This window comes from Phoxinus phoxinus, assembly GCF_949152265.1.
Source record: "Phoxinus phoxinus genome assembly, chromosome: 23".
NCBI classification, from domain to species: Eukaryota; Metazoa; Chordata; class Actinopteri; order Cypriniformes; family Leuciscidae; genus Phoxinus; species Phoxinus phoxinus.
Window position 1 is genome coordinate 19904207 of NC_136898.1, and position 15517 is coordinate 19919723.

The 15517-nt window shown below is 41.5% G+C and overlaps 1 protein-coding gene across 2 annotated transcripts in view; it reads right to left on the reverse strand.

Moving 5' to 3' along the window:
• Positions 1-15517, reverse strand: part of arl15b (ADP-ribosylation factor-like 15b) — a 46760-nt gene that overhangs the window by 2626 nt on the left and 28617 nt on the right. The window lies entirely within an intron of this gene.

Consider the following 15517-nt stretch of genomic DNA (forward strand, 5'->3'; position numbering starts at 1 on the left):
TTTAGGTAACAGGAGAGCCAAATTATACTTTGATGAGCAAACATGATGAGCACTTGACTTGACAGTGCTTGACTGAACACAGCATATATGAGATAGAGGATGTTTCTTCTGATTATAAGCAGCTCTGTGTTTTGAGAATTTCCCAGGCAACAAAGAAAGCAACAAACAAAAAAAATTCAACAAGAGTTATTTCCAAGCCCTTCAGGAAAGATCATCTAATTGTGAGTAAAAAAAGCCATGTGTCACGTACAATGGTCTCAAAAGGTATTTTTGGATGCGAAATGATACTTCAAAAAATTACAAAAAAGTAGCATCTGCAAAAACATATTGTGCTAGAGCTTTTCTCAAAAAAATGTTGAGTCCTATCAGAGTAACCACAGGTGAAGTTCTTCACTTTAACATATGAATATCTAAATGTGAAAAGTGAATTTTGCTTAGCTAATTTCTCTTTAACATAAATAACACTTTGTATACATAATACTTTTTTGTTAGACTATATCTTCAAAGCCATGAATGTGGCTTACATTTTTGCTCACTGTATGCTTTGCTAAATATAAGTTAGTTCACCCAATAATGAAAATGATCCCATGATTTACTCACCCTCAAGCCATCCCAGGTGTATATGACTTTCTTTTTTCAGCCGAACACAATCGGAGTTATAATACAAAATATCCTGGCTTTTCCAAGCTTTATAATGGGAGTGAATGGTACCCCAGCCCAGTCGGATACGTTGGGTCAGAGGTCACTCTTCCGCCGGAACTCGACTTGTGTACGGCTGCTGCCGGAAGCCAGAGATTGTAGTTTATAAAGTTATAAATATGGATTATTTCCTTACAAAAACGCATAACTATGCTTCAGAAGGCCTTTATTAACCCCCCTGGAGTCGTATGGATTACTTTTATGATGGATGTATGCGCTTTTTTGGGCTTAAAAATCTAAGGTACCATTAATTCCCGTTATAAAGCTTGGAAGAGCCAGGATATTTTTTAATATAACTCAGATTGTGTTTGCCTGAAAGAACAAAGTCACACCAAGGATGGCTTGAGGGTGAGAATTATTGGATAATTTTCTTTTTCTGGATGAACGAACCCTTTAAGGAATAACAATATTGAACCCCACTTATGGACATAACACAGACAAATTTCCAAAATGTCTTATTTTGTGTCCACAAAAGTAAGTCACAAATGTTACAAAAGTTATGAGGTTGAAAAAATGCTGACAGAAAATATAATTTTAGGTTGAACCCTCTAAAGATCTGAAAGAAAAACCTTGACCTTCACTTGAACAACAGCACTTAAGCATCCAAAAATGTCCCTGTCAAAGTGATTCCTCCCCTCCAGGTCCTAATTTATGTTTCCACCCAAATCGTTGACCTCTAACCTTAGGGGACTTCAAGAAGCCCAGAATAAATACAGAGTAAGCCACTAGCACAGGTGTGAAAAGTGAAGGCTGAGAGGCTAAATCATTTCAAATGCTGCCCTCACATTATTTATTCCTGACACAAAAGAATCACACTATATTTTCCTCTTGTTTTGGCGGTGTTTCTGGAAGCCGGCCCGTCTCGTCACCTGATTGGCTCAGTCCCTGCTGTGGAGAGAGACCACCCCACTGGGAGCACTTCTTCAAGCCGGGCCTCTGATTCCACATTTAAACTCACTCACAGCACTGAAATATATGGCATCAGTGTCACATCTAGGCAAACACTGAGCTTAACTGACAGCCGGCGGGAACGTGCCAAAAAAGCCGTTGGAATTTCTTACTTCCCTTTGAGAGTGCAATGAAAGGAAAAAGAAAATAGATGAAAAATCAAACAAAACATCCTTTGAGCCAACGCTTTCCTATTATGCCAAGAATGTTGATTAAGATTTCCCTGTCTGGGACTTCATTGCTACAAAATTACCCAATCCTGCTGCTTCGAAGAGCAAGAACAAACTTGGAACGCGGAGCCATATTTGTCTATTGTTTCACAGTGAAACATATCCAGGCCTAAAAAAGCAAGTGTAACATTTACAAAAGACAGGAGGTTTAGGACGGACTCTGCCAGTGACGTTCATGAAAAGTACTTCAAAAAGATGATACGGGCTGATAGTGCTGGTATGTCTGACGGCAGCTAATACAGCAGAATATGTATCATCTCTACCCTGAACAACTGCTAAAAATACAAGACAGAAGAGATGGGTCAGAATGGTCAAAAAATTTAGCAGTGCTTTATGCTTTGTTTACATGTATTTCGAAATTTGTGAGAAAGAATCACAAAAGCCATGCCAGGCCAGTAGTTGGCGAAATTGTGCTATAAAGATTTATGTAAAAAACCACTGAAGAATGTTTTAGGAATGCGTACTACTTAACCGATGCAGAATGTGCATACTCCTCCATATAGTTGTATGATAATTTTAACGATTGTAGGCTGACTTGTAAACGTTATCTATGACAACCCGACCACAAGAAACAAATCAGTGTTCCACTATTGCAGTCAAAATTCCTTCCTGTCGAATTCCAGCACATTTTTATAAACTGTTGCCATGCGCAAATGGTTCTCATGATGTACAACAAAATCTGTTTCACCAGTTCACGCACAGCATTTGGAAAAGCGTTTCCAAAAACCTGTTTTCAGTAAACTAAAACATTGATAGGATGTTGAGAACTCAAAGTGCACTGCCAGACTGTTTTGAAAATCGACCATTTGTTTAAAAGCAGCTGATGGTCAGAGCCAATTATGTCCTGTCAATCAAAAATTGGTGACAGATAACAACTCATGCGGTGAAGTAAATATCTGTTGTGTGGCTTAGGTGAAAAAGAAATTGTGATTTTTCAGGAGGAAAAACAAAACAGTCAAATTATGAATAAATAAAGAGAAAAATAACATAAAAAGCATAAAAATCTCCAAGGGGTATTGGCGGATGTTGTTCTAAGAAATCAGATATTGGTATCAGCACACAAATACGATTACACAAATTTTAGAGTGCATGCCGACTGAGAAACCTTGAGTAAGCCCAAGATGAATCTAACCTCAGGTCATGTGCAAGGCTCACATGGCGCCAACTAAATCTGCAAGTTATCCAAGCCCGATTGGCTTTTACACCTGGTTTACTGCAGATCTTTTTCTTTATGACATGTTTGGATATGAAGTCTTTCCGGTGTCAGTGGGATAAACCCTTACTGGAGACAAGCCGTGACTAAATCACTTTGTGAGAGACCTGACTACCGATGCCCCTGCACAAAGTCAGAAGCTCATGGGTTCCAGGTCAGGGGCCGTGAACAAGCCTCTTGGCCTATGTGCTTTCATAGTGTGTTCGCCAGGCCATAGAGCAGATTTACAGTAACTTAATTTGCGTAAAGCTTGACGGTTCACATCTGGAATTGCAACACGATAAAAAGGAGCGGGGATTGAGCTAATTAACTGCAGCATTGCATGACTGCAAGGTCTCTTATTGGTGCAACTACCAACCTCCAATCAGTTGTCCTCTTGCCCTGTACGGTTGTGTGGACTGACCTTCACTTGAGGAACTCACCCACGAAGAAAGAATATACACCCACAGACGCACCCCCTCAGGCACTGACAGGTGACCTGCTGGCAAGCTCACATCAACAAAGCTGCTCAAACTATAATCAACAAATCCATCTGATATCCATCAGACTCTGAACTTTATACACGTAACCACACACACGCAGACCCACCTGCAGATCTGCTCCCCAAAAAGGGAGAAATTCCCCAATTACAGTGCTCATTTCTTCAGCACACTGCAAACATTACGATTGGGAGATTCATTTCAAGGATCATATCACAACGAGTTTCTAAAGATAGGAATGTGTAAGCATTGTGATATCCATCAATTTCGAAGAGAAAAACATAAAAAGGTTTTCAGTCCAAAGATGGAGCTGAAGCAAACGATGGAGAGCACACCTCCTCCCCCAATAGCTGAGACTCTGTCCAGTTGTTTTGCAGAGCTCTAGTTTCTGTTATTCATGTGTTAAATCAGGCTCATTCCACAGCAAACCACAGCAGTTCCATGGGCCCCCTCTATTCACATGCTGGAGGTTGCACTCCCTTTCTGAAGAGATTTCCTCATATTAATAAATGGAACAGTATTTCATGCAGGGCAACGAAGGCCCTGTCGCTGGGGATTCCTCAGAGAAGAAACATTCCTGACAAAGTAGCTCAGAAGAAGAGCTTTCGCCAAAATCGTGTTCAAGTTTCAAAACAAAAAGTGCTGGCCAAGCAATACGGGTATACATGTGCATGTATTAGAGGTGTATACGTGTGCGTTATATATTGCTCAATCTCTCTTGACAGGAACGTCTTTGCAAATCTAGAACATGAACAAAGAGACAAAGCTGCAACAGACAGATAGTTTATCCTGTCAAATGTGGACAGAACGAAATAAATTGAGATCACTGGATGTCTCCATACACCTGAGATGAAAAAGACCATCTGCTCCGATGCCATGACCCCCCCAAACAAGCATAACTTCCCGTTGTCATGACTAGTGTTGGTCGGCTCTTATGTAAGCATGTGTTTGAGTTACGGTGATGACTGAAGTAGAGTTCAGAGTTCTCATAACTCACCGAGTCTGGCTCCAGAACATTGGGAACACATTAAAAGGAGCTGAACCTGCCTCCCCTGGATATCTTCAACTACACTTTACCTAAACTTAATCCCAACCGGGAGCCCCACGCCATATCAGCAGTGATTCATAGACAAAAATTAAAACTTTGATACTATCCCAGAAGACAGTCATACATATGCTATTTCGCTTTCCTTTACACTTGTTCACACCCGTCTAGCGTAACGCGCTCAAAAGCAAATGTTAGGCAAGGCTTGCCGCTCAGACTCACAGGACTGCAAATCAAATTGGTTAAAAATACCTTATTGTAACAGTTGCTCATGGGAGAAGTAATTCAATTAGAGACCATGGTCTGCAAAGGTATAAATAGTCTATTACAAGATGAGCAATCTGGTGCCCCTTTCTCCACATAATGCTGGTTCCTGGACAGGTGCTATTTTTAAATCAGTGAAGATCAGAAAAACTGGTTGAGTTTTTCTGACGGTCTGGAACCAGGACCAGGATTGAAAACCAATGTTCTACAGAGTTTAAAGAGAAATTAGACTCCCAATTTTCACCGTCTCACCTTCTTGGAGAAAAAGCAGTATGGGTTAACACTGGGTTCTGCTTAAAAGATGGTCTGCAGTACTTGGGATGGGATGATTACTGGTTTCACTATAAGCCATGAAAAAATAGTTAGTTTAATATTATCGTTTAAAATGTAATTCTCATTCAAATCGTATTTGATTATTGCGAAAATAATAACTCACTGTAAATCCTGTCCAGCTAGCAACACTCTGACGCAGGCACATCGCGCAATTTTGTTTGTTTTTTATTCGAGAAGAATTGGCGGTGACCGTGCTCGGGATATTTTTCAGCCTTTTAAGAGGACCAAATCTGAGGTGTGGTCTTATTTTGGCTTTTAGTCCTGAGGCAAGTCCTGAGGGAAACTTAATCGAGGATGGTCACCCTGTCTGCAGAACATGCACAAAACACAAATCTGCCGAGTCGTCTTGTGTGATCATCACCCACTGTTGTATAGCGAAGGCAAGGCAAGTTAACTTTGACCTCAATACCAAAACTACGTCTGGGAAATAATTGGGCACAAAATGTTGTTTTGGGCTGAAATATTTAATCTCACTCACTAATAAACGTGAAGCTTCCGCGAAGAAAAGTTTGCAGCAAGTGGCTTTGAGCCAAAGACGAACGAACAAGTTCAAACAAGACTATTAAGAGTGACATTTAAAGGAACCGTGTGTAAGATTGTGGCCAAAACTGGTACTGCAATCACTTTCAAATTACTGTAGAGCGGTGTATCCCCTCCCCCCTGACCCAAGGTTGCCAGATAGGCTGCAGGATCCAGCAGGAACGTAGGCTGCTACAAGGAGCTTCCAATGGCAAGACTAGAGCAGAGCTGGCAACCCGGATGCCGAAACACTACTGACTTCGTGATTGGTAGATAGGTGGAGGGTGGCGCATCAGGCCAAAACACAACATGACAACATCAACATGAGTTGAGGGCTGCAACTTCACTTTTAAATGACCATATCCTGGCCGGACTACTGTTGTCAGTGATATAAGTATTTGAAATGAACATAATTTCTTAATGTCTACTGACATATCAGGGCCATTTTATGATTAATTGAAATACATTTCTTACATACGGTTCCTTTAAGGGATAATAATGTATATTCATTGTACACTTATTACACCGATTTTTTTTTACCACATAATTACGGCGACATATTGAATTGAGATTAATGTTTTAAATCTTACCTATTTATAAATCCATTCTGTACAGCGTACAAAACAATCATCCAGACAAGATGATAACAACAATATTATCAAACTCTGTAAACAATAAATCAACTCTGATTTAATTTTCAATACAATCAAAAACGGAGACGGCAAGTTGTATTTGAAAGAAACGAGAGAGTGCGTCCGTTGTGATACATGAATGTGCGCTGTTATAATGCGTTGCTATTGACGACGGTCATTATAAGAAAGGAAATGCCACAGAATATAATCTTGCTTAAAAAAAGTGCATAGAGCTGCTTGTTTTATTTGTTGTTTGTTGATTTTCAAAAATAAAACTTGTTGAAATGTTTTCAGTGTGAGCTTCGGTTCTTTTTGAACACTTTCATCTCGTTTTAACAAAATTCACAATAATTTTAGTCACTATAATCGTGATATAAAATTTTCATACCGTCTCGTCCCTAGCTACTGTAGCTAGAATTTAAAACGTGTCACACATCCCCTGAAGCTCTTCTGTCAATGCTTGGATCTGACCTATTGCAGAATTGTCCTGCGTGCACAGTCTGTCCTATACAGACGGTGGGCATCAACTCCCAGACTGTAAGTGACGCATCTGCTCACTTGAAGAGGAAACAACACTAATTGCCATCATGAAACCATAAAGGATGTTCTAGTACATGATGTTTCCCTGTAATATGCTTTGTACAGCACGATAAATAATATACCATGATTTTGGTGAAAACATGTTCTTTGGTTTGTGTACTTGCGTGTATCTCGATACAGCACATTGTCAAAAACGCACATTTGGACTGCAAGAATTTGGATACTTCAACTGCGTCGTCTATCAAGGATCCATGGACATATGGTACACAAGCAGACGGCTGCTGGTTGTTCAGAAACTGGGCACTGCCACCAGACAGAAGTACTGCATGTGGCAGCACCATTGACCTCTCTCAGCAGAATGCCCTGAGTCAGGCTGCCAGTCGAGCAACACAATAAAGTCTGGCCGGCGTGTTTTTTTTTTTTCAGAGCCCAGACAGAATACAGAGTCCAACCAGCCAGACAGATCTTCCACAGTTCAACCTCCTTCAGGCACACAAGATGGCCTTTGTCTTCGTGTCTCAAACACATCTTTCAGGACAAGGAAAAATTCCTCCCCCCAAAAAACATTCAATTGATGGCGCCTGATGTCAATGAGGACTTCTCTAAGATATTCCTCACCCCTTTTCTCCCATGTATTTTAGGGACGCATAACAAACTACTCAGGACCACTTACATAAAGTGCCGTAAGGTATGTTGTACATCTTATTGCTCAATGTTGGTCAACACGTTGAGATTCAATTCTATTGTATAGCTAAATTAATTTAGCGAGAAAGCAATGTCCAGGAATGAGAGTACTCTTAAGCAAGCACGAGTATTGAAAAGGGTCAGTGAGGACACGAAGAGGGCAGATAAGCCAAAGACCAAATACATTTGCTTTCCAGCTCTCTCTGTATGGAAAGCGGTGTAAAAACGGTACCTGCATGGATTAGTCGAGAGGGTTCAAAGACATCTGTCATCTGAAACAGGTCCAGTTCTGGAGCTTGAGGGTCTGTGTGTCTCCCACTCGTGTTGGTTCTGTGTGCATCCATCTCTATCAGTCATAACTTTATTAGAGCCAGATGTTACGGGTGCCCTGTCTACTTCCAGAGCCGTGGTAATTTTATTATTACTCTAAATCACAACCCAGTGAGATCAGCCACAGGAGAAGGGGAGGGGGTGTGGGTCATGCAGGGGAAAACCAGGCAATTCTTTTAAAGGTAAGACATTGACCCCTTCCATTACGGCATGGGGGGAGCTGCTTCCAAAGAGCAGATGGGGAGATGGGGAGACGGGGGCAGTAAATTACACCGGTGACTGTGACTCTGCTGGGTAGAGTTTCAACTGCAGAACCCTTAGAATTGAGGACCCTAGAGCTCCAGGGTTACCATATATCAAAGATACAAGAGTCTTTCTCGTAAGCATGAGGAAGGGATTTAAAAATTACACACACACACCTGTAATGGTCAACACTAGAGTGTGGTGGTTTGAAACAAAGTCAAATGCATTACCTAAGAATTGTAAGACTGGTTTAGAAAAGTATCGTCATATTATCTAAGTCAGTTCGATTTTGGTGGTAGAAGACAGTCAAATTAGACAAATGTCAATATGGACAGGTTATGCGACATTCCCGGATTCTCCAAAACCATGAGCAAAATTGAAGAAAGAAAGAAACCAGACAATATTAAATATAGTTTGCCTTGCAACAAGGATAAAATAAAATCCATGCATATGTTAAATATTTTTACCTTGTACTAATTTCCACCACTACATTGAGACATTTATATTTGTTGCTCATGAATATTAATTACATGACATGCTGTTTACTTTGGGCAGTCAGTAGTTATAGTAGGATTGCTGCTTCTGCATTTGCTCAGTCCACGGCCAAAGTAAAAAAATGTGAGGTTCAGTCGTCATTTTACACTGTTGGCTACATTTTGTTTTTCTTCGCACTGTGGCCAAGCAAAACAGAACTCTTAAAATATAATGATAATCTCCCTAAATGTGGAGCGAATGGATTCTTTTCCAGCTCAAGGTATAAAGAAAAGCTTGTTGAGTTTTTCTTGGTAATATGAATCAATTTTCATTAATAAATATAGTAACACATTTAAACGTTTGATTTTATGGACATCTTAGTTTGCTTTTACACAATAAACTATTTTGGTAGTGTGCTGGATTGCCACTTCATGTCCAATATCAGACTGTGTCCTGGAGCGAAACCAGTGAAGAGCCTCTGGTCTGAATCATGGGGTTCATTAGGCACAAGCATCTTTGCATGATCAAAATGAGAGAGTGAGAGAGAGAAAGAGGGGGGGGGGGGAAGCAAAAATGGAGAGCACTGATCTTTCCCACAGCAAGTAACATGAGAGACGGACGAAGGGGTATAAAGCCAGACAGACACCCAGACAGTGGAGTGAGTGTGTGCGTGTGGTATAAGGGAGAATGGTGTTTCTCCTGCTGATCTGACACTGGCCTTGGCATCCAGCACTGAAAACCATGCCAATGTCGGCTGAGCAAATTCCGAGCCCCCGAGGAAAACAACAAACGGGTCTGTTGTTCAGACCCAGATTGCTGTGTGACCACGAAGGACACAGATTCCAGTTTTGCACTGCCTGAACTGAGCTGGTCTCTCACATCATTTCTTGGATCTACTGTAGTCTTGTGTTAACGTACTAACTGAATACTAACTGCCTAACTGGCTTTTCTCTTCTAGATCTTCATCATTTTTGTCTTTTTACAATTTTCCCCTGTCCATTTGCCTCTGGACTGTCAACAGTCCAATGATATGATGACAGATTTCCATATCTGCAAATAAAGAAATTTGCCGTTCCCTATTCAGATCTCAATCTTTAAAATACGCTTTGCATGGCTACATTTGTCCCCTTAAGCAACCTTAATTGTAGCCCCATGTCAACTCGGCACAAGTTTGCACAGAAAGAGGAGAGAATTATACGTTATTTTTCATGTGGTTGTTAAGATAGTTGCGCATTGGTTTATTCAGTTTCAATACAATAGGTCCACACTGCCACATTTTCAATCACTTGTATTATTCTCACACTCAAACATCTCGACAGTTCCTAAATGTACTTTTTCGTCTCATCTTCACAAAGCACAGAGGAAAACAATCATAAATCTGGTAGTCAACGCAAATGGGTTCTCTTGAAATTCTCATTTTTCAGACATACTGTACAAATCACAACACCTCCTGCATCATATTTCATTTGCAAGACTGATTTTTACACTGGAAAAAGTCCAAACACAGTTGGGCAAAACTGAGTCTCAAGCTAAGTGCTCTCAACCAGTAGCGGCCTTTGCCATGTTTCACCCTTTTCACTAGAAACGGGTCTCGGAGGAGAAAGGGCCTCTGCCTGAGCTCGAAAAAGAGCCCCGCCATCTCGCCTCACACACACCAAGGGTGAAAAATAATGGGCAAAAAATTTCTGTAATTAATAAAAATTCCCCCAAAATCCAAGATATGGTGCAAAACATGTCTCTGTATATGTTCTTGTTTTTAATATTTATAAGCAATACCACAAGAGCAAGAGTTTTAAAGTTTAAAGTAGGGCTGTCCGTTAAACGCGTTATTAACGGCGTTAACGCAAACCCATGTTAACGGCGTAAAATTTTTTATCGCGAGATTAACGCCTAGCAAACTTTGTAATTTTTTTCACATGCTTTTGCAATAACTAGTAACGTTAATAAACTACAACACCACAACGGATCTAGCTAAACCAGAATCAAAACAACAGGCGCGCCGCACACACTTGCTTGGGCTTGCGAACCCATAGATGTGCGAACCGGCCAAAGAGAGGACGAGAAGCGCAGCGCCGAGCCAAGCCCGTTTCGCACGTCGGACACGCACTTTCTCAGTTTATGGCCAGCAATAAAAACGCCGAATGACGGCGCCGGTGTGTGTACACTCATAGAGAATAATGTGTTTGAATTTTAAATACGAGGCGCTGCGCTTCTCGTCCGGTGTGCGACCCCCTTTAACGTTACGTTTTGAGTGGATGAATGATGAGCGCGAGACGCCGAAATGGATGCCAATAAGATTCTGAATGGAAAGTTTACTTTAAAAGAGATGCCAAATGGTTTAGTTGACAAGACCAAAGAGATCTGTGTGTTGTGTCGTTGTGAACTGAGCAATCATCGCAGCACGTCCAGTCGGAAATACCACTTGATGGTCAAGACAAGCACACACACACACATCGATGCGTTTCTACGCCCACTCGTCAATATCAGTAACGTTACCTCGTCAGTATTTCTTTCACCCTTTTATTGATGGACAGTGTTACATCGTGTGAGAGATTATTTGCTCCAAGTGAGAATGTTAGTGTGAAATTGAACACAGTATATGCCAATGCAGTTTTTAATAAAAAACATTTGCACAAAGCAAGCCGATCCACTTTTCCATGTTGATAAGAGCATTAAAATTAGAAAAAATAATGGTACAAAAATAAATCAAAAGACATTTAGAATAGATAAAAATTTGCGATTAATCGCGAGTTAACTATGACATTAATGCGATTAATCGCGATTAAATATTTTAATCGTTTGACAGCCCTAGTTTAAAGTGATTTTGATTTTATACAACAGTTCAATAAACAATAAGTTAATATTGGGTGACTTACATTTTAGACACAATATTGTAAATTATTCCTCTATTTTGCCAATGAAAAAAGTTACACGCAGTTGAGTGTCTCCGAGAAAACACGTCTCCGAGTAAAATGATGAATCTCTAAATTAATCCATGTTTTTGAATGAATTTGTCTAGAATGACTCGACGACTCACTCTCACTTGCTTTGGCCCTGAATGATTCAGACGTTTTAAACAAATCGTTTGACTGAATGATTCAATGACTCCCTCGTTAAGACAATAGCTGTGACCGAAATACTGACTGTGACTAATTTGAAAACTGACATGTTAAGGCTGGAGAAGGCCTTCTCCATGCATTTGCAGATGATGTTGTCGTGCTGGCCCCTTCAGACCAGGACCTTCAGCATGCACTGGGACGGTTTGCAGCCAAGTGTGAAGCGGCTGGGATGAGAATCAGCGCCTCCAAATCCGAGGCCATGGTCCTCAGTCGGAAAAGGGTGGCTTGCCCACTTCAGGTTGGTGGAGAGTTCCTGCCTCAAGGGGAGGAGTTCAAGTATCTCGGGGTCTTGTTCACGAGTGAGGGAAGGATGGAACGGGAGATTGACAGGCGGATCGGTGCAGTTTCTGCAGTAATGCGGTCGATGTACCGGTCTGTCTTCTGGTGAAGAAAGATTTATCGATTTACCGGTCAATCTACGTTCCTACTCTCACCTATGGTCATGAGCTTTGAGTCATGACCGAAAGGACAAGATCCCGGATACAGGCGGCCGAAATGAGCTTTCTCCGCAGGGTGGCTGGGCGATCCCTTAGAGATAGGGTGAGAAGCTCGGTCACTCGGGAGGAGCTCAGAGTAGAGCCGCTGCTCCTCCACATCGAGAGGGGTCAGCTGAGGTGGCTCGGGCATCTGTTCCGGATGCCTCCTGGACGCCTTCCCGGGAAGGTGGGCGCCTTCCCGCCCCACCGGGAGGAGACCCCGGGGAAGACCTAGGACACGCTGGAGGGACTATGTCTCCCGGCTGGCCTGGGAACGCCTCGGTGTCCCCCCGGAAGAGCTGGAGGAAGTGTCTAGGGAAAGGGAAGTCTGGGCATCTCTGCTTAGACTGCTGCCCCCGCGACCCGGCCCCGGATAAGCGGAAGATGGATGGATGGACATGTTAAGGCCAAGTGTTGTAACCCATACTAGAAATTTGGCCTCTGATTTCCCCATCCAAGTAAGTGCTAGGACTGTCACTTTAAGTTCGAAAATCGATTGCACAATCGATTCGGACCAACCAACACAAGTTTCGAAAACGAAAATAGGGAATAGATTTTAACGGCCTTCTTTCGGAGCGCGTCCAGCTTGTCACGATACGCCCGCAGCGAACGCGCGTCACACAGCAACTGCAGGCTCTGACAAACACACATAATGTAACGGCCACCTTGTGTTAAGTAGTGTTCATGAAATGAATGTTGATATGCCTTTAAGATGACTCCTTCTATGGCGTACGTTATTGTATGCGTGCTGTTCTAATGGGAGAGTGAGAATGCTCACGCAAAGAGGAAGATGACCGCTCTACTGCTGGCTGCTGTTTTATTATAATGTGTTTACTTACACTTTGATTTGTAGCGTGTTTGAGAGTGTTTTCTTTTCCCTGTTAAAATTCGCTCTTTGCGAGAATGTTGCACTCCTGTTTGTCATTGTGCACGCGGCAGCCATTGTAAGTCAACAAGACCGAAAGTGCATATGAAGTGTGCCATCTAGGACAGGGCCATCCACTGCAAACCATTGACACACACACCCTGAGCATTGGGCAGCCATTTTGCTGTGACGACCAGGGAGTGATTGGGGGTTAGGTGCCTTAGTTTCCTCAGTCATTTCCTGCAACCCGGGTTTTCAGTCTGACTCTCTAACCATTAGGCCATGCCTAATGTGGGTAGTATAAATGAAATACGGACATACTACATCAGCCATGTTGTTACTGTCATGCGACCTACCAGCGTCAGTAGCATCGTTTTACTTCCATTCATAAATCATGGGATAGTAAAGTGTCCATCGAAAGCGCACTTCAGAAACTCGGCTGAAGTAGTAGGTCACCCGAGGTCTTTTCGCCTTCTGTTTTTCGAATACTATGTATTCGGACAAACAACTCTTTTGGCATTTTAACATTTTGGAGGTATTGTTGTTGTATCTTTCTAGAGCTGTCAGCTTTGAAATTAGATTAATCATTTATGAACAAGTATTATGTTTCCATTTCAATATTTTCCATATAACATTTCAATCATTTATTTAGGCTTTAGTAAAAAGAGAAACCTAATCATTAATTTTTGCAAACAATGCACTGTCTTTATAAATAGTAAGACACTTGCTATTTTTCAACACAGTTTAAATGAGTCTGCATACATGAAAATATACAGCTGCCTGCATATTTTATGAAGAGGGTCCCTCGCAAGGGGATCCTAAAATTTGGGGGTCCCTGGCAATTAATTATATGTGAAAACTCTTGATATAGGTGGATTTCTTGTTTTACTGGAATGAAATGGTCATCCAGGGGCAAGACAGATGATCCATCACAGTTCACACCCTGAAATATAAAACAAAACAGGTTGATGCTGGCGTACAGGCCACTTCCATGCAAAGAAGAATGCGAAGCAGACCACCATTTGATACGTTTAGCAATTTATATCTGGCAAAAATGAAAAACGACCTGAAATATCTCCACAGACTAGCGTGTGCAGATGAAGTAGTATAGAGGGAGGATTGTATTTCAAGACCACTTTTAACAGCAGTCTTTGCCATTTCTTATTGGCTATGTAGACTTATAGACCATATGGCAAATGCTGCGTTGTCCCAAGTACACAATACACTGCTTGTTAGCACGAATATCTAATCAGCCAATCTCATGGCAGCAACTCAATGCATTAAGGCATGTAGACATGGTCAAGACGATCTGCTAAAGTTCAAACGGAGCATCACAATGGGGAAGAAAGGAGATTTAAGTGACTTTGAACGTGGCTGGTCTTCAGAGTTCAGAGGAGAATGGCCAGACTGGTTCAAGCTTAAAGAAAGGGAACAGTAACTCAAATAACCACACGTTACAACCAAGGTCTGCAGAAGAGCATCTCTCTGAACGTTGAACCTTGAAGGAGATGAGCTACAGACGCAGAAGACACACCAGTGACACTCCTGTCAGCTGAGAACAGGAAACTGAGGCTACCAATCACACTGGCTTAACAAAATTGGACAATTAAAGATTGGAAAAAACGTTTCCTGATCCTTCGATTTCTGCTGCGACATTCAGATGGTCAGGATTTGACGTAAACAACATGAAAGCATGGATCCATCCTGCCTAGTATCAACGGTTCAGACTGCTGGTGGTGTAATGCTGTGGAAGACATATTTTCTTCGCACACTTTGGGCCCTTTAGTACCAATTGAGCCTTTTTTAAATGCCACAGCCTACTTGAAGTATTGTTGCTGACCATGTCCATACTTTTATGACCACAGTGTATCATCTTCTGATGGCTACTTCCAGCAGGATAACACGCCAGGTCACAAAGCTCAAATCATCTCAAACTGGTCTCTTGAACATGACGATGAGTTCACTAAACTCAAATGACCTCCACAGTCACCAGATCTCAATCCTTTGGGATGTGCTGGAACTGGAGATTCACATCATGGATGTGCAGCCGACAAATCTGCAGCAACTGCGCGATGCTATCATGTCAATATGGAACAAAATCTCTGAGGAATTTTTCCAGCACTTAGTTAAATCTATTCCACAAAGAATAGCAGTGACATTGATCAATTAATATTTTAAAAAAGGATTGGAAAATGAGATTGATATAACGTCACACGTAAAAAAATAGAAATGTAATTTAATTTAACAGCAGGTTTGGTTTTTAAAAAGCTGGCAGAAACTTTATCCCTTATAATGACCAAAAATATTTGACCAGTTCCTTTTCTGTTTTCTGCACTCAGGATCTTTTCTTCTTTGAAAAAAATGCCCATAGGAGGTCCAAGAGATCTGATCCAGTTTGAAATCAATTGAGAGCAATTAAATGGA